Genomic DNA, 22,398 nt, shown 5'->3' with positions numbered 1-22,398 from the left:
AAATGGTCACTCATTGCCCATCGTTAAGTAGGAGATGGTAGAATCGAAGAGGTATATGTTTTTCCTCACCCAGCACAGCAGAGATCAATAACTATTTGAGTCCTTCTTTATCATAATGCAACCACCAATGAACCTCTGAGTAAGCCTGTGTTGTTATAAAGCCTTTTTTAAAAATCAACAGTATTTTAATATCCAACACCATTACAGAGTGAAGATTTCTATAAACAAAAGAGAATGAGCACGCCCCATCTAATAGCTTTTCTTTCCCACTGTTATTCTAACCACCTGAGTGCAAGAACTTTCACATTTATAATTCCCAGCAAAACAAAGTCTGTTTCTCGACTGTATAAACCACCCCCGTACGGATGTGTGAGACACACTAATGAGATGCCTGAGTGCAAGCATGTTTCCACAGATGTAGAGCAACAGTCGAACCTGTTTTTATTGGTGGCCTCTGGACACTGCACGATAATGAAACACTATAGTCAAGGTTCTCTAGTGGGATTGGAAGATGAGATTTCCAGGCTAACCAAACATCCTGGCCTTTGGGGAGCTGATGAATACAGGTGACTGTATAAGTTTGCCAAAAGAAAGTACAAGAGACTGGGTGGCTTAAACAACAGAAATTTATGTTCTCCCAGATCTGGAGGCTGGAAGTCCAAGATCAAAGTGTCAGCAGGGTTGGTTTATTTCGAGATCTCTCTCCTTGGCTTGTAGGTGACCATCTTTTCCAGTACTGGGATTCAAATAATTTAACAACCAGTTCTCTGCCCTAATGACCGTTGTAAGTATAAAAAAATGATATAATGAAAGGTACTTATTATTTCATGCATTTAATACTTAAATAAGAACAATAAAAGAGGTACACAAAACTAGATTGTGTTATGAGTTTTAAAATATTAATGAAAAATATTAATACCTGACAAAAAAGAATAAAACTGTTATTTAAGATATTTCTATATTGCTTCTTCTTTTTTTTTAAGTGAGAGGTAGGGAGCCTAGATAGACTCCCACATGTACCTCAGCTGGGATTCATTTGGCAAGCTCCCTACTGGGCAATGCTCTACCCATCTGCGGCTGCTGCTCCGCGTTGCTCAGCAACCAAGCTATTTTAGTGCCTGAGGTGGGGCCATGGAACCATCCTCAGCATGGGGCCAACTTGCTAGAACCATTCAAGCCATGGCTGTAGGAGGAGAAGAGAGAGAGAGAGAAAGAGAAAGAGAGAACAAAGGGGAGGGGTGGAGAGCAGATGGTCACTTTTCCTGTGTACCCTGACTGGGAACTGAACCCGGGACTTCCACATGCCACACAGACACTCTATTGCTGAGCCAACTGACCAAGGCCCATATTTTTTCTTGATTAGTGTCCTCACTTGCCATTTTTTTAGCTTTTATTTGAGCAGCATTGGCTGTGTGATTTATCCTTAACCATCTTCACTGTAGGAGTAGAATCCCATTCCTTTACCTAAGAACGGAATGAATATTACAATAGGTGCTTAGAATATGCTGTTGTGCTGATTAACATTAAAAAAGAGTAAGGAATATAAATTTGTGATTTCCACATTGGGTGGCTGCCCAGGCACCCACCTTAGAGAGAACCCTGATTACAAGTGCCATTTTAACAACCAGTTTGCTGAACTCAACAAAATATTAGATATCAGTTCTGTTGACTGGTGCAGACTGGCTGAATCCCACCACTAGTCTTTTCCCTGTGTCTTCACATGGTCTTCCCTCTGTATGTCTATGTCCTAATCTCCTTTTATAAGGGCACCATTTGTATTGGATGAAGCCCCAACCAATTTAACATTAAGTACTTCTTAGGCCCTGGCTGGTTGGCTCAGTGGTAGAGCATCGGCCTGGCATGCAGGAGTCCCGGGTTCGATTCCCGGCCAGGGCACACAGGAGAAGCACTCATCTGCTTCTCCATCCCTCCCCCTCTTCTTCCTCTCTGTCTCTCTCTTCCCCTCCTGCAGCCAAGGCTCCAGTGGAGCAAAGTTGGCCCGGGCACTGAGGATGGCTCTGTGGCCTGTTGTGGACCGGTAATGGCAAAAAGCCATTATAGATTCGAGGCTTGGCAGGGAGCTAAGTTCTCCCCCTTCCATCTCCATATTTGGCTTTGATGCTGAGTGTTTGCACCCACTTCACTTCCTTCCTTGGGTTGCAGGAAGCAATATACATGCCCTTCCTCTGACTCTTTGTTTTCAGATGTTTGTAAAATTCACTAATGTATACTGTTTTTGCCTTGGGAGAGTTCCTGTCTTAGCCTTTGATGTGCAACTTTGTATCAGGGTCCTTGATTTGCATAGGTCCATATAATAAAGTGAACTGGGGCTGTGAGGCACTCAGATACTGCCAGGCAGTTTGAAGAGTCCTCCCGGTCCCATCGGTTTTGTTCTGACAAAGTGTGTTTCCTTAATTCCGCACCGTTATTTGGAAGCTGCCCTGGTCCGCAGCAAGTGGCACCTGAACAGACAACTTGAGTACGAGGAAACTAAAACTGAAGGAAGGTGACGGAACTCCCCAAAGTGAAGTGCGCACAGTGAGTAAAGAAAGTTTTTGGGGAAAGTGTAGTTGGGAGTAAAAGAATATGGGACAGATAGGGTAAAAAATAAGGGACCTTTTTGTAAAAATGTTTCCATATGAAGACAAATCGTTGTCTGAAGAGTATCAGGGTAAGCCAGAAACAGAGGAATGTGAATATGAGGATAACTTGAAGTCTGAGGATGACAGGGAGGATGAAAAATCCGTGGCTATGGCTGCCTTAGCCGCGGGGCCTCCGCTGCCCTCAGCTCCTTCCTACATTCAACTCTCTGCTCCTCCATTCCCTTATCAGGCTGATTACCAGGCTCGAAATGTAGGGGAAACAATAAATTATGGCTTTACCCATTTTTCTGTTGTAGAAAGACAGGATGAGACTAGTGTGAGAACATAAACCTGTACCTTTTAAAACTCTGAAAGAGCTTAAACTTGTTTGTGTTCAGTATGGGCCTACTGCCTCTTTTTCACTTGGTTTATTAGATACTATTAGGGCAAAGGCTCTTCCCCCAAATGACTGGAAGGTGATTGCTTGTGCTTGTCTTTCTGGGGGTAATTATTTGCTGTGGAAGTTGGACTTTCATGAAGGGGCTGTTGAGGTAGGAGAAAAATCTCAGCATAGTCAACCTGAGCCGCCAGTTACAGCAACTATAGAATTTGAGAATGGATAGGAGACTCAGGTATTAGGAAAATTACAGCTTTTCCTGTCATGGTCTGATTTTCTTTAATGTATTGACTGCAGTCTTCTGAACTATCATTTTGTTTCTTGTTCTTTACCTGGAGGTTGAGGCAGGGGACCTGTGTTGGATCTGACTATGGAAAATATCCCAGCAGCTGCTGAGAGCAAATTTTCTCGGGGAGATTTTATTTAGTCACATCCTTCAGTCTCTCTGTCAGAAAATGCCCTGACTAATATCAGGCAGGCATCTTTCTAATCTGGATGTGCTCTGAAATCCCGGGTTTCTCTCTGGTTTGTCTGGTTCATCTAATTCTTGTCTCTGTTTAATGTTGTCAAAATGTGTCTGTTTTTAAGGCCTGAATTAAGTTTGTTTTTGCATGCAAAGGTTGGAAATGCTGGCTCTAATATTTAGAAAAAATAAAATGTTTTTAGAACTTGTAAGGAGCACTCATTTAAATTTAAAAAGAATAGAATGTAGATCCTTAAGTCTTATTGATTTGGTTAGTACATTGTGAGGTGTGTTCAGAGTTAGAAGCAAAATAGCAACTTAAGTATTAGAAAACTCCTGCAAATCTTATTTGTCATGCTCTTTTTACTTTAAATATTTTGGATACTGATGTACAGGGTCATTCAGCAGCAGAGAGACTCTGGAACCCTGCAAGGAAAGCCTTCCCTGAAGTGCGATGGAGGGACCCACTCACAGGAATCTGGCAAGGGCCAGACCCTGTTCTCTTATGGGGCCGAGGATATGTGTGTGTTTTTCCTAGGTCTGCTGAAGCTCCTCGGTGGATCCCTGAACGACTGGTGAGACACCATGATTCTAGATGAGAGACTCACTTTACAAGAGCAATTGCATAAGACTTACTATGCTCTCTTCCCTTTCTCAATTATTATCTAATTTTTTAAATGTCTTAGATCATTTTATTTTCCTGATCCATTGCTTGAAAAGAGGGCGAAAGGGGGGCCTGATTTGGGTATTGCTGAATAGAAATCTCATACGGCCGTCTTGAGATTTTTTGAGAGAGATCTCTGTTTAGTATATATCCTTATTACGTTCCTATTAAGATAGCCCTACTTAAGATCAAGCAGGCCATAGTTTAATCTCTAAAACCCCGGGTTTCACTCTTGATTTGTGTGATTGTATGTGAAGTCTTTGTTTAATGTCTAAGTGTTTTTGTTTATAAGGCCTGAATTAAGTCCTTACATGAAAAGTAATGATGATAATAGTTTTGGAAGTGCCGGCTGTAGTATTGAAAACAAAATGGGAATAATTTCATTTCCCTATATAAATATAATTTTGTTTGGAATAAGTAGAGCACGCTCATTTTGGATCCAAAAGACTTGCTGGTTTGGCCAGGCTGCTCCAGGCTGCAAGTGAAAGGCTTGAAGCAGCATAGATTTACATAATAAAGGTGTAAAAATTTTTTTGCTGTAGAAGAATAATGAAGATCACAATGGGATTTTTCAGTTTTGATATATACTCTCTAAAGTGCCTGTTAATTAATGTTAAGGGGGTGTTTTGATAAGTGTGGGAATGTTGTTTGGAGGTGCTTTTACTCTATTTTTGTTAAAAGTTAACAAAGTCAAGAATTTCTTGCAATAGAAGTCAAAATATTGTAAAGTGTGATTCAATTGTAAATAATATAAAAAGAAAGGGGGTGGGGAGTCATGTCCTGGAGCTCCTGCAGGTCTACCCTGTTACCCTTTTTACTTCAAACAGTTTATCTTGAATGCTGATGTACAAGAGATGCCCAAATTTTTGTCCTGCAAACTACTACCCTTTTTTAAATTTTTATTTGATTCCAGCTAATAACACTGTTTTGTTCTTTTCTGAATAGCTCCAGATATATAGGCAGATAGGGACCCTCAAGCCCCTCAGTGAGATCTTCTGAGCATGGCTTTTAAGGTACCAAGAGGCCAAAAAAGCCCAAAGGAGATCAGGTAAAATACTAGCTCTTGGCATATGCCCTCAGAGGCTCCAACGCGCCAACTGGAACTTCATCAGGGCCCTGCTTCAATAGTGGAAAGGATGGTCATTTAAGCCAAAGCCTGCCAGGCTTACATGCCTTTGCTGTGAGGAAGGGACACACTGGAAGGTAGGCTTCCCCTCACTCCTCTAAGAGAGGGTTCAGTCTCTTCCAGCCCTGCTCCAGCCACCTGTGACCTAACCTTGCCCAGAATACTGGGATTTGCCACTGAAGGCTAAAAGGTGCCCAGGGCCGTCGGCCCCATCTATGACACTGTGGATGAGCCTGGGGTATTTCTTCCAAGTAGCCGGTAGACTGGTCTCATTTACACAAGGGCCATTTAACTAGGTCTTGCCTGAATATTCAGGTTTTTTATTCTTCCCTCGAAGATCTCTGTTGTGGGTATTGATAGTCCTGTTTTCTGCTGCTTTGATTAATATATAGTCTTTCCTTTATTCCTCCTGCCTCAATGCCCCACTCATAGTTTAGGCTAGGACCTACTCCTAATTCAGAGCTCCTTTTTTCCTTTTTTGCCAACTTACAAATTTACCTCTGCCACCCAGCTTAGTGTATCCCAAGGTTCTCCTCACCACCCCATGGCTGTAAAGCTCCAGTATAGGACCCCTGGGTTCATCTTTTCAGTTTGAGGAAAACGGAAGCTCTGTCTTCATGCGTGCTGCAGATGGCTTTTCCAGTCTACCTGAGTCATTGCCAGCTGGGAAGCAGCGGTCATTGGGACTTTGATGCTAGCTGCAGAGTGTGGAAGTGTGACAGCAATTCCAGTGCCATGAGGACTTCTCCTGAAAGTGGACTTTTCCTGGACTCCTGCTCCTGTGACAGTTTTTGATGGACTGAACTGGGGTTGGGTTGCATTTGCAGAGATTTGGAATGGTGTTGGTGCCAACTTGGACTTGGTGAACACTTTAAGGATATTATTCTTTTATAGATTCTTGTTGTATTATTAGCTTAAAGAGTTTCCTTAAAGGCTTTAATCACTGTGATGTATTAGTATACTTGTTTTGGGTATCTGTTAGCATTGGCTATACTAATTTTGTGTTTGTTCTGTATTTTTTCCTTCTGCCTCCAAATTAGAAAATCAGATGAGTGCAAATCTCAGCACACAAATTAAAAAGAAAAGGGGGATATGTTGTGGACCGGTAATGGCAAAAAGCCATTATAGATTCGAGGCTTGGCAGGGAGCTAAGTTCTCCCCCTTCCATCTCCATATTTGGCTTTGATGCTAAGTGTTTGCACCCACTCCACTTCCTTCCTTGGGTTGCAGGAAGCAATATACATGCCCTTCCTCTGACTCTTTGTTTTCAGATGTTTGTAAAATTCACTAATGTATACTGTTTTTGCCTTGGGAGAGTTCCTGTCTTAGCCTTTGATGTGCAACTTTGTATCAGGGTCCTTGATTTGCATAGGTCCATATAATAAAGTGAACTGGGGCTGTGAGGCACTCAGATACTGACAGGCAGTTTGAAGAGTCCTCCCGGTCCCATCGGTTTTGTTCTGACAAAGTGTGTTTCCTTAATTCCGCACCGTTATTTGGAAGCTGCGCTGGTCCGCGGCAGTGGCCTCTGCCTCAGGTGCTAGAATGGCTCTGGTCGCAATAGAGCGAAGCCCTGGATAGGCGGAGCATCACCCCCTGGTGGGCATGCTGGGTGGATCCTGGGCACATGCGGGAGTCTGTCTGACTGCCTCCCTGTTTCCAACTTCAGAAAAATACAAAAAAAAAACACCCCAAAACAAAACAAACAAACAAAAAACCATTAAGTACTTCTTTAAAGATTCTATGTCAAGTACAGTCTGTTCTTAAATACTGAGGTTTAAGAATTCAACGCAGAAATGTGGTGGTGGGGGTGGGGTGGGCGGGGCACAGTTCAGCCCTTAACAATAACTACAGCCAGGCACACATCCTTTCTCTTCCACACGCACTTCAACTGTGCAGATGCCAGGGTCCTTCTAGCAGCCAGTTTAGCTGTCTCTAAACTGCTGTCAGTGTTGGTGGCTCCCTTCTGTGCAGAACTGTCCTCGTTCAGGAGCTTCCTTGCTGGAGAAGTTACGCCTCCTCGGGCAGCCGCAGCTAATGACTGACTGCCATGGGGGCACAAAGGGGCAGCTCCTCAGCCCCTTGCCTTAAGGAAGGACCAACTATGAGGTGCAGAGTTCCTGTTAACCAGGCTGAGGCTGGACTCCTGCTGTGACCCCATATGTGTTCAGCTCCTTTCTCTGTCCCCTCCTGCTTGTCTCACTCCCCTTCACCTGACAGTCACTCACAAAAAAACCGTATGTACCCAAATCCTGTCTCAGCCAGTGCTTTGACGGAGACTGTGAATTTCAAAGAAATCCTTCTAATGAGCTTACCAGGACCACCCTTCAGAAGATAATCCAGGTGTTCTTTGATGATTCAGAAGATACTCTGTGACTGTGCCGTGTCCCTGGGTTCTTATTATAAACATTGATTGTTTCTACAGCTGGAAGGAAATACCCTTGAACAGAGAGCACTCGCAGGCTGGAGGAGGCAGTTACACAATTTGATTTAACAGTAGCCAGAACCCAGTCTGTTTGGGTCCACATGAAGGCAGAGCCAGAGGTCAGGATGGTATCTCCAGTCAACACTGTCCACACCGACGGTCACAAGGTCCAACCACTGTGCTTTTCCATGTGTAGCTTCTTGCTTTGATGGCATTTCACATTGTTCATAGCATGGCTAGCCACAGAGGATGTTGGCGCGGGGACTGTGTAGTCACTCCTCTGACAAATTATTTAGAGCTCTGTGATAGGTTGAACTGTGTCTCCCAAAATCTATATTCTCACCTCTGGAACAGAGGAGGTGTCTTTAGTTCAAATAGTGTTGTCGTAGATGTGATTATGATGAGGACACACTGGAGCAGGTGGGCCCGAATCCAAAACTCGATGCTTTTTTATTGTTTGCTTTTGAAGTCATGGGAAACCCGATCCAAAACTTGACAAAATTTCATTAAACCTAACGACAAATACTTATTTTATTTTATTTTTTTTACAGGTGCTTTTTATTATTTTTCTTTTTTTTTTTTTTATAAATTTTTATTAATGTTAATGGGATGACATTAATAATTCAGGGTACATATATTCAAAGAAAACATGTCTAGGTTATCTTGTCATTAAATTATGTTGCATACCCCTCGCCCAGAGTCAGATTGTCCTCCGTCACCCTCTATCTAGTTTTCTCTGTGCCCCTCCCCCTCCCCCTAAATCTCTCCCTCCCTCCCTCCTGCGTCCTCCCTCCCCTCACCCCTGGTAACCACCACACTCTTGTCCATACGACAAATACTTAGAAAGCCTCTTTTGGCATTTCCTATTTAAGGATAAAGATAAAACACTGCATGCCTTTGGGTAAAACATTGTCTCATCCTAGTGGGCTAAGCATGTTTAAAAGACTATATGAAAAAATATGGTACCAAAATAATAATGCGGTCCTTGGTCAGAAAATATGTGGAAGATACCTAGAAAATATTTCTGAAGATTTGGAAAATATTAAAGCAAGTTACACAGGTGGGAAATTTGCAATAGTTTGATAAAAATACAGATAGATGTTTCCAATGTGTTCTAGGTTACAGTGCTGTAGACTTTGTCAGGCACAAACGGCAAGGGCTATTTTTTTTAAAAAAATTATTTTATTTTATTTTATTTTACAGAGAGCGAGTCAGAGAGAGGGATAGACAGGGACAGACAGACAGGAACAGAGAGATGAGAAGCATCAATCATTAGTTTTTCATTGTGTGTTGTGACACCTTAGTTGTTCATTGATTGCCTTCTCATACGTGCCTTGACCGCGGGCCTTCAGCAGACCGAGTAACCCCTCGCTCAAGCTGGCGACCTCGGGGTCTCGAACCTGGGTCTTCCGCATCCCAGTCTGACGCTCTATCCACTGCGCCACTGCTCGGTCAGGCAAAGGCTATTTTTGATGAGCCATGAAAGGAAAGATGAATTTGAAAATAGTCTCAACACTAATGACTTTTTTTTTTTTTTTTTTTACAGAGACAGAGAGAGAGAGTCAGAGAGAGGGATAGATAGGGACAGACAGAAACGGAGAGAGATGAGAAGCATCAATCATTAGTTTTTCGTTGTGTTCATTAATTGCTTTCTCATATGTGCCTTGACCGTGGGGCTATAGCAGACTGAGTGACCCCTTGCTTGAGCCAGCGAACTTGGGTCCAAGCTGGTGAGCTTAGCTTAAACCAGATGAGCCTGCACTCAAGCTGGCGACCTTGGGGTCTCGAACCTGGGTCCTCCGCATCCCAGTCTGATGCTCTATCCACTGCGCCACCGCCTGGTCAGGCAACACTAATGACTTTTTGAATAAAACCACTGTTTGATGAAAAGCAAAGATTAAAAATCCTGTAGCCACCAAACACCGTCCGCTTTGATACGAGAGGGGAACAGAGAGGATTTGGGGATGAGGATATTGAGCATCCCATAAAAATGCACCCACCATTCATTGATTAGGACAGTTTTAAAAGAATGAGCAAGACAATTATGTGAGTACAGAAGAGTTTACTGGTTGGTGGCAAAGTTTGTAACAGAGTTTCTAACTTAAACAAGACATGTTTCAAATTTGGGAGCCTCTTCTGGAGAGACAAGTGACAATCAATAGAATTGACAAATGACATTAGAGGGTTCAGACAGGCAGAAAGCCAAGAAACAAACATGGATGGGTAAATCAACAAGGCTCACTTATCTCATGGATGGGGAGGGAAGTTGGCATAGTCAGAATTCACTGCGCAGAGCTTAGGAGCATTAACTGAGCCTCAAAGAGATGTAAGCTTGTGCATTCAATCTTCTCCCAGAGCTATTCCGTGCCAGATGACAACATCTGATCCTTTGAGGATTCCCAGACCTTCTGGAAGCCTGTCTCTCCAGCTTCCAGACATACAGACAGTTCTGCACTAGAGCCAGGAACACCTCATCAGTCTTGGAGTTTATGACACGCAGTGTTATTACAGGTCCCGGTACTCGCAGCCATGAACACAGCTTTGTGTGTCCTTCTGCTCTGCTTCCTGGCTTCCTTGTCCAGACACGCTCCTGAACTTAGAGCTGTCCAGCTGTCTTTGGATGAAGAGGGAGTTGAGAGACCTAATGGCCAAATGCAGTCAGTGTGTGGTCCTTGTATGGCTCTTGGCTCAGACAGACCAATTGCAAAAGACATTTTGGTGACAACTGGGGAAATTTGAATTTGGATTGGGTGCTAGGTGAGATAAAGGAATTATTGTTTATTTTGTTACGTATAATAATTGTATAACGGTTATGGAGGGAAAGTCCTTATTATTAGAGATGCATATAAAAGTATATGACGTAAAATGACTTTTTCTGTAATTTATTATAAATATTTTGGCAAAAAGTTACATGAAGCAAATCTGGTTAAATGTTAAAAACGATTGAGTCTAGGTATGGGTAGATGGCAGGTCATTGCACTATTTTCTTCTCATTTTCTGTATGTCTTAAAATGTTCATAATAACATTTTTTATAAATAAAATTAAAATTAAAAAAATTTTATTATTATTATTTTTTTACAGAGACAGAGTGAGTCAGAGAGACGAATAGACAGAGACAGACAGACAGGAACGGAGAGAGTTTTTCGTTGCGCGTTGCAACACCTTAGTTGTTCATTGAATACTTTCTCATATGTGCCTTGACTGCGGGCCTTCAGCAGACCGAGTAACCCCTTGCTCGAGCCAGTGACCTTGGGTTCAAGCTGGGGAGCTTTTTGCTCAAACCAGATGAGCCCGCGCTCAAGCTGGCGACCTCGGGGTCTCAAACCTGGGTCCTCTGTATCCCAGTTGGATGCTCCATCCATTGCACCACCGCCTGGTCAGGCAAAAAAATTTTATTTTTATAAATAAAAATTTTATAAACAAAAAATTAATAAAGGAAAATAATCTGTACTATGAAAGTAAAATTGATGTTTTAGCATTGAATAAAAAAAGCAAATTTGGGGGGGAATAAAATCTATGAAGAGAATATTTTGAAAGTTCCCACCGTTACAGTATTTTATCAATAAAAGAAATACAAGTGAACCATCTACCAACTTTCTTCTGCCTTGCTTAAAATAAAAATATGAAAAAGCAATATAGTATAAAAATAGTATAAAAATTTGGGAGAAAGCCTGACCAGGTGGTGGCGCAGTGGATGGAGCGTCGGATTGGGATGCGGAAGACCCAGGTTCGAGACCCCAAGGTCGCCAGCTTGAGTGCAGGCTCATCTGGTTTGAGCAAAAGCTCACCAGCTTGGACCCAAGGTCGCTGGCTCCAGCAAGGGGTTGCTCAGTCTGCTGAAGGCCCGCGGTCAAGGCACATATGAGAAAGCAATCAATGAACAACTAAAGTGTCGCAACGAAAAACTAATGATTGATGTTTCTCATCTCTCTCCATTCCTGTCTGTCTGTCCTCCATCCCTATCTATCCCTCTCTCTGACTCTGTCTCTGGGAAAAAAAAATTGGGAGAAACAATGAACAATTCAAAAAAAATATATAAAAAATATTCCATTTATAAGAGCATTAAAAAGAATAAGATACTTAGGAATAAACCTAACCAAGGAGGTAAAAACTAAAGAACCTTATTGAAAGAAATGAAATGGAAAGAGATTTCCTGTGCTCATGGATTGCAAAATTTAATATTGTTAAGATCTCAGTACTATCCAAAACAATCTACAAATTCAGTGCAATCCCTATAAAAATTCCAGTAGCATTGTTTGTAGCAATGGGAAAACTTACGATAAATTCAGATAGACTCTCAAGGGACCTTGAGTAGTCAAAACGATTTTTTAAAAGACCAAAGTTAGAGTGCTGCTCACAATTCTTTTTTTTTTTTTTTTTCATTTTTCTGAAGTTGGAAACAGGGAGAGACAGTCAGACAGACTCCCGCATGCGCCCGACTGGGATCCACCCGGCACGCCCACCATGGGGCGACGCTCTGCCCACCAGGGGGCGATGCTCTGCCCATCCTGGGCGTCGCCATGTTGCGACCAGAGCCACTCTAGCGCCTGAGGCAGAGGCCACAGAGCCATCCCCAGAGCCCGGGCCATCCTTGCTCCAATGGAGCCTTGGCTGCGGGAGGGGAAGAGAGAGACAGAGAGGAAAGCGCAGCAGAGGGGTGGAGAAGCAAATGGGCGCTTCTCCTGTGTGCCCTGGCTGGGAATCGAACCCGGGTCCTCCGCACGCTAGGCCGACGCTCTACCGCTGAGCCAACCGGCCAGGGCTCACAATTCTTTTTTTAAAAAAGATATTTATTTATTTATTTATTTATTTATTTACAGAGACAGAGAGAGAGTCAGAGAGAGGAATAGATAGGGACAGACAGACAGGAACGGAGAGAGATGAGAAGCATCAATCATCAGTTTTTCGTTGCAACACCTTAGTTGTTCATTGATTGCTTTCTCATATGTGCCTTGACCACGGGCCTTCAGCAGACCGAGTAACCCCTTGCTGGAACCAGCGACCTTGGGCTCAAGCTGGTGAGCTTTGTTCAAACCAGATGAACCGGTGCTCAAGCGGGTGACCTCAGGGTCTCGAACCTGGATCCTCTGCATCCCAGTCCGACGCTCTATCACTGCGCCACCGCCTGGTCAGGCTCACACTTCTTGATTTTAAAACATTACAGAACTACAGTAATCAAAATAGTGTGGTACTGGCAGAAAGATAAATAGATAAGGGAACCAAATAGAGCACCTGGAAATAACCCCTTTCATGTATGGTCAAGTGATATTTGTAAGGGTGTCAAGACCGTGGGGAAAGGATAGTCTCCTTAACAAATGGTGTTGGGAAAACTAGATTCTTATCTTATACCACAGAAATTAACTCAAAATTTATCAAAAATCTAAACTTAAGACCAAAAATGATGATATTCTTAGAAGAAAACATCAGGGAAAAGCTCATGACATTGGATCTGGCAATGATTTCTTGGTTATGACAAAAAAGCATAGGCAGCAAAAGCAAAAACTGACAGTTGAGACTACACCAAACTTAAAAATTTTGTGCCTTGCCCTGGCCGGTTGGCTCAGTGGTAGAGCGTCGGCCTGGCGTGCAGGAGTCCTGGGTTCGATTCCCAGCCAGGGCACACAGGAGAAGCGCCCATCTGCTTCTCCACCCCTCCCCCTTTTCTTCCTCTCTGTCTCTCTCTTCCCCTCCCACAGCCAAGGCTTCATTGGAGCAAAGTTGGCCCGGGTGCTGAGGATGGCTCCATGGCCCTTGCCTCAGGCGCTAGAATGGCTCTGGATGCAGCAGAGCAACACCCCAGATGGGCAGAGCATCGCCCCCTGGTGGGCATGCCAGGTGGATCCTGGTTGGGCGCCCGCGGGAGTCTGTCTGACTGCCTCCCCATTTCCAGCTTCAGAAAAATACAGAAAAAAAATTTTTTTTTGGGCCTCAAAGGACAATCAACAGAGTGAAAAGACAATCTATAAAATGGGAGTAAACATCTGCCAATCATAAATCTAATAAAGGGTTAATGTATAGACTACGTAAAGAACTCATACAACTCAACAAGAAAAGTTCAAGATTAAAAATTGGGCCAAGTACTTGAGTGGGTATGTCTCTAAAAATGATATAGAATAGAAATGGTCAACATGCATATTAATAGATGCTTACCATCACAAATCACCAGAGAAATATAAATCAAAACCACAAGATAAGCACCTCACACTCAAGAAGGCTACTATAAAAGAACAACAAAAGAAAATAACAAGTGTTGGTAAGGGTGTGGAGAAATTAGAACCCTAGTGCCCTGTTGATGAGATTGCAAACTGGTGCAACTGTTATGGAAAAACAATACAAAGATTCCTCAAAAAATGAACTATAGAACTATTATATGATCTAGCAATCCCACTTCTGACTATATACCCAAAAGAATTGAAATCAGAATCTTAAAGAGATATTTGCACACCCATGTCCACAGCAGCACTATTCACCATAGCTAAGAGACAGAAACAACCCAAGCATTCATCAACAGTTGAATGGGTAAACAAAATGTGATATATATATATATATATATATATATATATATATATATATATACACACACATACACACACACACACATACACACACACACATACACACACTCACAGTGGACTGTTATTCAGTCTTAAAAAGAAAGAAATCCTGTTACATGTCACAACTTGAGTGAAACTTGAGCATTTTATGCTAAGTGAAATAAGCAAGTCACAAAAAGCCAAATATTGTATAATTGCACTTACATAAAGTGCCTAAAGTACAGTTAGCCCTCCTTACCTGAAGGTTTCACACCCACAAGTTCAACTGTGTTTTCTATCTGTGGTTGGGCATCCATAAATCCGGAGCCCCGACTATATGCATTGTTCTGTGCCATTTTATATAACAAATGAAGCTCTTTCCTGTTTGGACTTCAACTATCCCAGCATATTGAATATAGAATGAATGAATGAATTCAGGATTGGCGACGATGGTTCCTATTATTGTGCACTTCAAGTCCCAGAGAGTTGATAGTTTCTTGGACTCCTGAGGTCCTTGTGATCAGACCCGCCATTCATTCATTCATTCATTCATTCATTCATTCATTCATTCATTTCATTCACTCAACTTCTAATTGGTTTCTCACTTTGTGTTTAGTATTGAGGTAGGCCCCGCGCATCCTAAATAAGTGAACCAGATCCATGACATCTAAGAGCTTGCTTTGCTCTTGGACAAGGAGGGGATTCCAGTGAGCCCTGAAAGATGGTTTAGACCTGGGAGAGAAGAGGGGGTATCAGTTCAATTTGGGGACATTACCTCTTAGAGGCTGGGTTTCCTGACACCCCACCCTGGCCCTGGCTTGTTCAGTTAGTCATTCAGGATATATAGGTGAAGCATCTACCTACTTTTAGTGTAATTTTCTTGGCATCTTTCTTAGAGGGGTGTCCCTGATGGGTAAACTTCTCAGCATGGCAAGCCTATTTCTCACTTTCTGAGGAATTCAAGACAGCAAGATGTGGAGTGGGTTTAACGTTTTGGCATCTGTCTTTTCTGACTGATGACTCTGACTTTCCCAGTTACTCTCTAGTGCTCTGTTGACTTCGGGCCAGAACGGAATCTAGATCCAATCTGCTGGAGTCAGAGCGCTGAGGGCCTGAACATCCCCAGGGAAGTGAGGGAGTGTCCCTGGCAGCACGGCTTTCCCAGTCCCCATCTAAATCTTGGGAACAGGGTTGCCACATAGAGTTGCAATGTTATTCCAAAATGTTCTTCTTTGCTTATTTAAAATATAAACTTCACTGAGCATCCTGATATTTTATTTTAATTTTTTAAAATGTATTTGAGAGAGGAAGGGGAGAGAGAAAAACATTGATCTATTCTGGTATGTGCCCTGACTGGGGATTGAACCTGTGACCTTTGCACTTTGGGGTAATGCTCTAACCAATCAAGCTATCTGGCCAGGGCATGGCACCTTGTAATTTTAATTTTTTTTTTTTTTCATTTTTCTGAAGCTGGAAACAGGGAGAGACAGTCAGACAGACTCCCGCATGCGCCCGACCGGGATCCACCCGGCACGCCCACCAGGGGCGAAGCTCTGCCCACCAGGGGGCGATGCTCTGCCCATCCTGGGCGTCGCCATGTTGCGACCAGAGCCACTCTTGCGCCTGGGGCAGAGGCCACAGAGCCATCCCCAGTGCCCGGGCCATCCTCGCTCCAATGGAGCCTTGGCTGCGGGAGGGGAAGAGAGAGACAGAGAGGAAAGCGCAGCGGAGGGGTGGAGAAGCAAATGGGCGCTTCTCCTGTGTGCCCTGGCTGGGAATCGAACCCGGGTCCTCCGCAGGCTAGGCCGACACTCTACCGCTGAGCCAACCGGCCAGGGCTTGAAATTTTAATTTGTAAATCTGGTAGCCTTACCCGGGAAGGGCTCTGTCCTGAGAAAGACCAGGCAACTCATCTCTCAGGTTTTCAAGAACTTCTTCCCCTACAAATCTTCTCCTCACCCTGCTGGACCCTGCTGTTGACTCCCCAAAACTAGTCCTCATGGAGGGGTGGAGTGTTGGTGGCCCAGTGTGTGAACTGTAGACTGGGGACCAGGAAAGCTTGTTCTAGACCATGGTTTGCCACCAGCAGGTTTAGTGACTGTTCACAGAACAGAACAGTCCGCTTCTCGAGGCCTGATTTCTTTATTTAGAAAATGAGAGAACTGGGGGTTCTGTGGACCTTCAAACAATACACATGGACTTACCTTTAGAATACAATGGGTGAGAGCATTTGGTCACTTGTTTACTATGTACCTGGTCAGGGCTGTGTGTGTGGAAGGATGGGTGAGAGATCTCAAACTGCCTTAGGTATTGCAGGAAATGGCTTGGCGAGGGCTAACTGCCACGGACTTCAGATTTTGCAGTGTAGAAATGACCTGTCCTGAGCGTGACGGCGGTGGGTGAGGAGCTGTTAGTGGCCCTGCCCATTTCCATCTCAGTTTACCTGTCTTGGAATAACACTATCACCATGCCTCCGTACCCCCTGGAGAAAACAGAAGTTCTTTCTTCTGTTCCTGGAATACAGGAGGCTTGCACAATGGAACAAAAGACATAACGGCAAACTGTTGAGTTGAGCTTAAAGAGGGGACGCAGTTCCCACTTGAGGTGCCTGGACTCAGGTCACCCCATCTGGGAGGCTCCTGACAGCCCTGGCTAGTCATTCATCGAACCCTGTTCTGAAGCATAAGGCGGTGGGGGGAGGGGCAGGGCAGGTCCAACAGAGTCCTCGGGGAAGCAGAAAGGGGACAGCAGTGGAGGAGAGAGACCTGCGTCCCGTCCATGCTGCTTTTGTCCCTCACTCTGGGATCGTGGCCGTGTGGCAGGGCCGGAAAACAAAAATGTGCCTCCTCAGAGCTGCCTGGAAGACAGCGACAGCAGCAGGAGGCTCATGACATCTGTCACTCTGAGCAGGACACTATTGGCTCTTGATTTATTTTAAAATTTTTTTATTGAATTTTTTGAGGGTGACACTGGTTGATAATATCATTCAGGTTTGGGGTGCGCAGCTCCATAGCACATCACGGGCGCACTGCCCCGAGTGCTCAGCACCTCCAGTCAGGTGCCCTTCCATCACCGTCTCCCCTTCCCCTCCTCCACCTCCCCAGCCCCTCTTTCCTTCCCACAGTCCCCACACTGTTGTCTGTGTCTGTAAGTCTTTTTTTTCCTTGCTTAATCCCTTCCCCTTTCTGGCTCTTGGTTTTGGGGGCAGGGGGCTGGCGTGTTGTGAACAGCCATGCTGTGCAGACCCTCAGAGGCCCTGCTGCCCGGCTCTGTGAACTCTGGGTTCCTGTCCCACCTCTGACCCTCAACAGCAGCAGAAACTGGCACAAACTGCTCAAGCTCTCTGAGCCCTAGTTTCTTCACCCATAAAATGGGACCAGTCATGGTTCATACCTCAGAGGGTAGCCACTGGGTTAAACGAGCTAATGTAGGTGCTTGCCTGCTGGTGGTGAATGGATTGGTTCTGGTCCCTGAATCTCAGTGTTACCCTAAAGTAGAAGCTCACACTTTCTGTTTTGCTAGGAAGTTGTTCCAAAGTGGGACATGCCAACTGCTAAATAATGTAGCCAGCTTGTGATTTTTATGAGAGTTGTTATGGTAACCATATTTTTAAAAGTCACTAAAAGTTGGCAAAGAACATGCAGTCGGGACTAATGACAACAAAAAGTGAGTGATGGGATGACTTTGATGAGCCTAGAGAGGAAGGAGAAGAAGGAACAGAGACTACAAGACGCGGATAGGAAAGCCTGCTAAGTCAGGACAGGTGTCCAGGTAAGGGTTGGAATCTGTCCTAGGTCTGGGCAGGGTGAAGGGTGTGAACTTGGAATGGGCACTGTTACATAGTTGGCTGCCGCCTTTATCACGGCTGCCTGAGCCATTCTGTTCTTGGCTGGCACCCCCTGGAGGAGAGGAGGAGCCATCTCCCTGCATGGGATCCTGGCCTGGGCTTCTTAGTCCTGCCTTTCTTCCTTCTGTCTGCACCTCCACTGGAGAGCCCTGCTAAGAGACGCACCCTCCCCAGCCTTTCTTCAGAGGATCACAGCCATTTCTGACATCAGAGAAGTACCATGGCTTCTCCATCCCCAGTTGTGGGAGGAAGTCAGAGCCATGGTCTCATTGGTAGCCGGGTGGTTGGAATAGCACTGTGGGAGCCACAGTGCCATGGCCACTTCCAGGTGGACACCTTGCGAAGGACTTAAGAGAAACTCCCCTGTCAGGAGGCCAGGGGGCTCCAAGTCTGGGTGTGAAAGAGCTGAAGTTATCATGGCCGCGGAAGGCATGAAGGGAGTGACACGAGAGACATAGGCTGTTTGTCTTGTTTGTCTACCTGGAATTCATTCTCCGCCCTGCTCTGTGCCTCGTGGCTGACCCTGTGGATGGCATATTGGAGCTCACATGCCAGTTGGATTCTGGTTGGGTTTGACCAACGGGAGGCACCTGAGACTCGAGGGCAGCAGGAGGAGGATGTCAGGGTATTTACCCCTGCCCCTGCTTTGACAGTGGCTCCAGCTACCAGGGCCTGGCCTCACCATGTACTTCCCTTGCTCTCCAGTCCTAAGGGCTGCTGGTGTCTGGGAGACCAATGACCTTTGTTGGTTCCCTTAGTCCCACCCACACTTCCATAAATAACCCCTTCCTCAAAGGCTCCTCTTTTGAACCAGCTGAGTTGAATTAGTTTCCTACTAAAACCTTGACTGGCACATGGAGAAAGAGTAAAGGCACCAAGAATACTAATTTAGGTGGGATTGTTCTTCATTCTTTACGTTTTGCAGTGAGTGGCTGTTGAATCAGGTGGAAAGGCACGTGACCATGTGTTCTCTCTCTCTCTCCTTTCCTGTCTTTCTTTGTCTCTCTTTCTCCCCCTTCTTCCCTCCCTCCCTTATTCACTTCCTGCCTCTCTCTTTTTTTCTCTCTCCAAGGACAAATGATAATTGTCAGAGACAGTTAAAATTCAAAAGGAGGCAGAATAACATTTCCCTTCACACCTCATGATTTTAAATAGCACTACCTCTTAGTAACGGTTCCCTCAGCGCTGCAAAGACTGACTTTGAAAAGCTCTGAAATTGCCACATCGAGGCTCAATTAAAGTCTTAGCCAAGGGCTACCCGCCTCTCTTCTCTGGGATGCGGATCTGTGGTTTCCTTCCTCCCCTTCCAGAACAGTGCTGTAGAACAGACGAGCTGTGGCTTTCAAGTTGAGTTGTATTTCTTAATGAGGAGGAAAAAAAGACTGTTCTCCTAGACATGTGGTCACCAGAAAGTGTGGGCTGTGGTTTGGTTAAATGTGTGTGTATTCCCATTGCAGACCTTCCTTTCCAAGGGGTTTCAATTTGTATCAAAGTGGCAGTCTTGTGTAGGAGGGAGAGCAGGCAGATGCTGCTGGAAGTGACAGTTTGACTGACCCAAACCCTAAACTCCATGATTCTTTTCAACCAGCACTTCAAGTTATGACTTGTGACAAACAAGGTTTCAATTTGGGAGATTATAGTCAATTCTTATTATTCACAGTAACCAAGTTCTGTGAAATTGCTGTGAAACTGATACATTGAATATATTGCTCCTAGAGGAATTACAGGGTTAGGTTTCTCTGAGCCTCTGGTCACAACTTTTTTTTTTTTTTTTGTATTTTTCTGAAGCTAGAAACGGGGAGAGACAGTCAGACAGACTCCCGCATGTGCCCCACCGGGATCCACCCGGCACGCCCACCAGGGGGCGACGCTCTGCCCACCAGGGGGAGATGTTCTGCCCCTCTGGGGCATCACTCTGCGGCAACCAGAGCCACTCTAGTGCCTGGGGCAGAGGCCAAGGAGCCATCCCCAGCGCCCGGGCTACCTTTGCTTCAATGGAGTCTTGGCTGCGGGAGGGGAAGAGAGAGACAGAGAGGAAGGAGAGGGGGAGAGGTGGAGAAGCAGATGGGTACTTCCCCTGTGTGCCCTGGCCGGGAATCGAACCCGGGATCCCTGCATGCCAGGCCGATGCTCTACTACTGAGCCAACCGGCCAGGGCCTGGTCACAACATTTTTGTCAGACAATCAATACACAACATTGTTATGTGTCTTTCTGTGAGTTTTTTTTTTTTTTTTTTTTCAAAAAGAGAGCAAGAGAGACAGACAGACAGGAAGGGAGAGAGATGAGAAGTATCAATTCATAGTTGCGGCACCTTAGTTGTTCATTGATTGCTTTCTCATATGTGCCTTGATCGGCTAGTGGGGGGTGGTGGATCCAGCTGAGCCAGTGACCCCTTTCTCAAGCCAGTGACCTTAGGCTCAAGCCAGTGATCATGGGGTCATGTCTATGTGAGCCCATGTGCAAGCCAGTGACCTCGGGGTTTCGAACCTGGGTCCTCAGCACATCAGGCCGACGTTCTATTCACTGCACCATCACCTGGTCAGGCAATGTGTGTTTCGGTTTAAAGACACCTTATTTAATATAGATTGCTGATTCATTAAAACTACATTCATGGCCAATAGCGCTGTAACTCATACCTCAATAAAGCTTATCTAATTCATGTATTTTTTCTTTCTTTTTGCATTTCAGACCACTGGACAGCCCTTCAGTTATCATTTGAAGAGTAAAACTACCAACAAAAAAACCATAAAAAATGCAAAACAATATGGCCCTCCACAGAGTATGGGAAGGACACATGCTGGTAGAAGGAGAGCTCAGCCTGTCAGGCCTCAGCTACGAACATGTGCTTTGCTGATCAGGTTTGTCCCTGCTCTGTCCACGCCTGCAGGTGACCACAAGAACGCCACGAGTGCTGGTTTGGTGGTTACATATAAATTTTAGTGTGTAAGAGAACTAACAAGCACAGAATCCAAGAATACTAAGAATTGACTATAAAAAGAAAAGAGGTTGAACATTTATTTATTTATTTATTTATTGTATTTTTCTGAAGTTGGAAACGGTGAGGGAGTCAGACAGACTCCTGCATGAGCCCGCCCGGGATCCACCTGGCATGCCCGCCAGGGGGCGACGCTCTGCCCACCAGGGGGCGATGCTCTGCCCACCCGGGGGCGATGCTCTGCCCATCTGGGGCGTCGCTCTGTTGCGACCAGAGCCACTCTAGCACCTGGGGCAGAGGCCAAGGAGCCATCCCCAGAGCCCGGGCCATCTTTGCTCCAATGGAGCCTCCGCTGCGGGAGGGGAAGAGAGAGACAGAGAGAAAGGAGAGGGGGAGGGGTGGAGAAGCAGATGGGCGCCTCTCCTGTGTGCCCTGGCCGGGAATCAAACCCGGGACTCCTGCATGCCAGGCCGATGCTCTACCACTGAGCCAACCGGCCAGGGCAAGAGGCCGTACATTTAAAAAGTGAAATAAGCCAGTCAGAGAAAGACAAATACCATCTGATCGCACTTATATGTGGAATCTAAGCAGACAAACAAAATAGATAGACTGACAGCTGTCAGAATGGAGGGAGGTGATGGGACTGGATGAGAAAAGGTGAAAGGATTAGCCAAAATACAGATAGACATAGCCTGTAGACACAGACAACAGGGTGGTGATAGCCACAGGAAAAGGGGGTGAGGGGATGTGGAAGAAGGCAAAGGGGGAGAATGAGGACAGGAAGAGACTTTGTTTGGGGAGATGGGTGCATGATACTGAGCGCAGATAATGTTTTGTTGAGTTGTACACCTGAAACATGTATGGTTTTGCGAACTGATGTCACCTCAACAAATTCAATTAAAAACAACAACAACCTTGTAAACTCATTCTTGAACAATTCCTGGATGAAGGTAAGTGCCTTGGGCTTTAAGTAGCTATTCACAAAAGAGCCCCAATAACAACTCACATGTCACTCTGCCCATTGATCTCACTCCTCATCAACGACTTCCAGGTGGGGCAGAAGTGTGGTGATTTAATCACATTACATGATAGAGTGAATGACACAGAGGTTTAACCATGCTTCAACATGTCAAGCCTCAGAGAACCTGGCAACCAGAAAGGTGGTGATATAGAGAGCTTATTTCTTGTCCTTTCCCCTAATTTGATTCCACCTCTTCTTCCTTCCCTTAAAAAAGATTCCAAGAGCCTGACCAGGTGGTGGCGCAGTGGATAGAGCGTTGGACTGGGATGTGGAAGGACCCAGGTTTGAGACCCTGAGGTCGCCAATTTGAGCATGGGCTCATCTGGTTTGAGCAAAATGCTCACCAGCTTGAACCCAAGGTCCCTGGCTCAAGCAAGGGGTTACTCGGTCTGCTGTAGTCCCA

Source organism: Saccopteryx bilineata, chromosome 6 (assembly GCF_036850765.1).
Source record: "Saccopteryx bilineata isolate mSacBil1 chromosome 6, mSacBil1_pri_phased_curated, whole genome shotgun sequence".
NCBI lineage: Eukaryota > Metazoa > Chordata > Mammalia > Chiroptera > Emballonuridae > Saccopteryx > Saccopteryx bilineata.
This window is presented reverse-complemented; position numbering follows the sequence as displayed.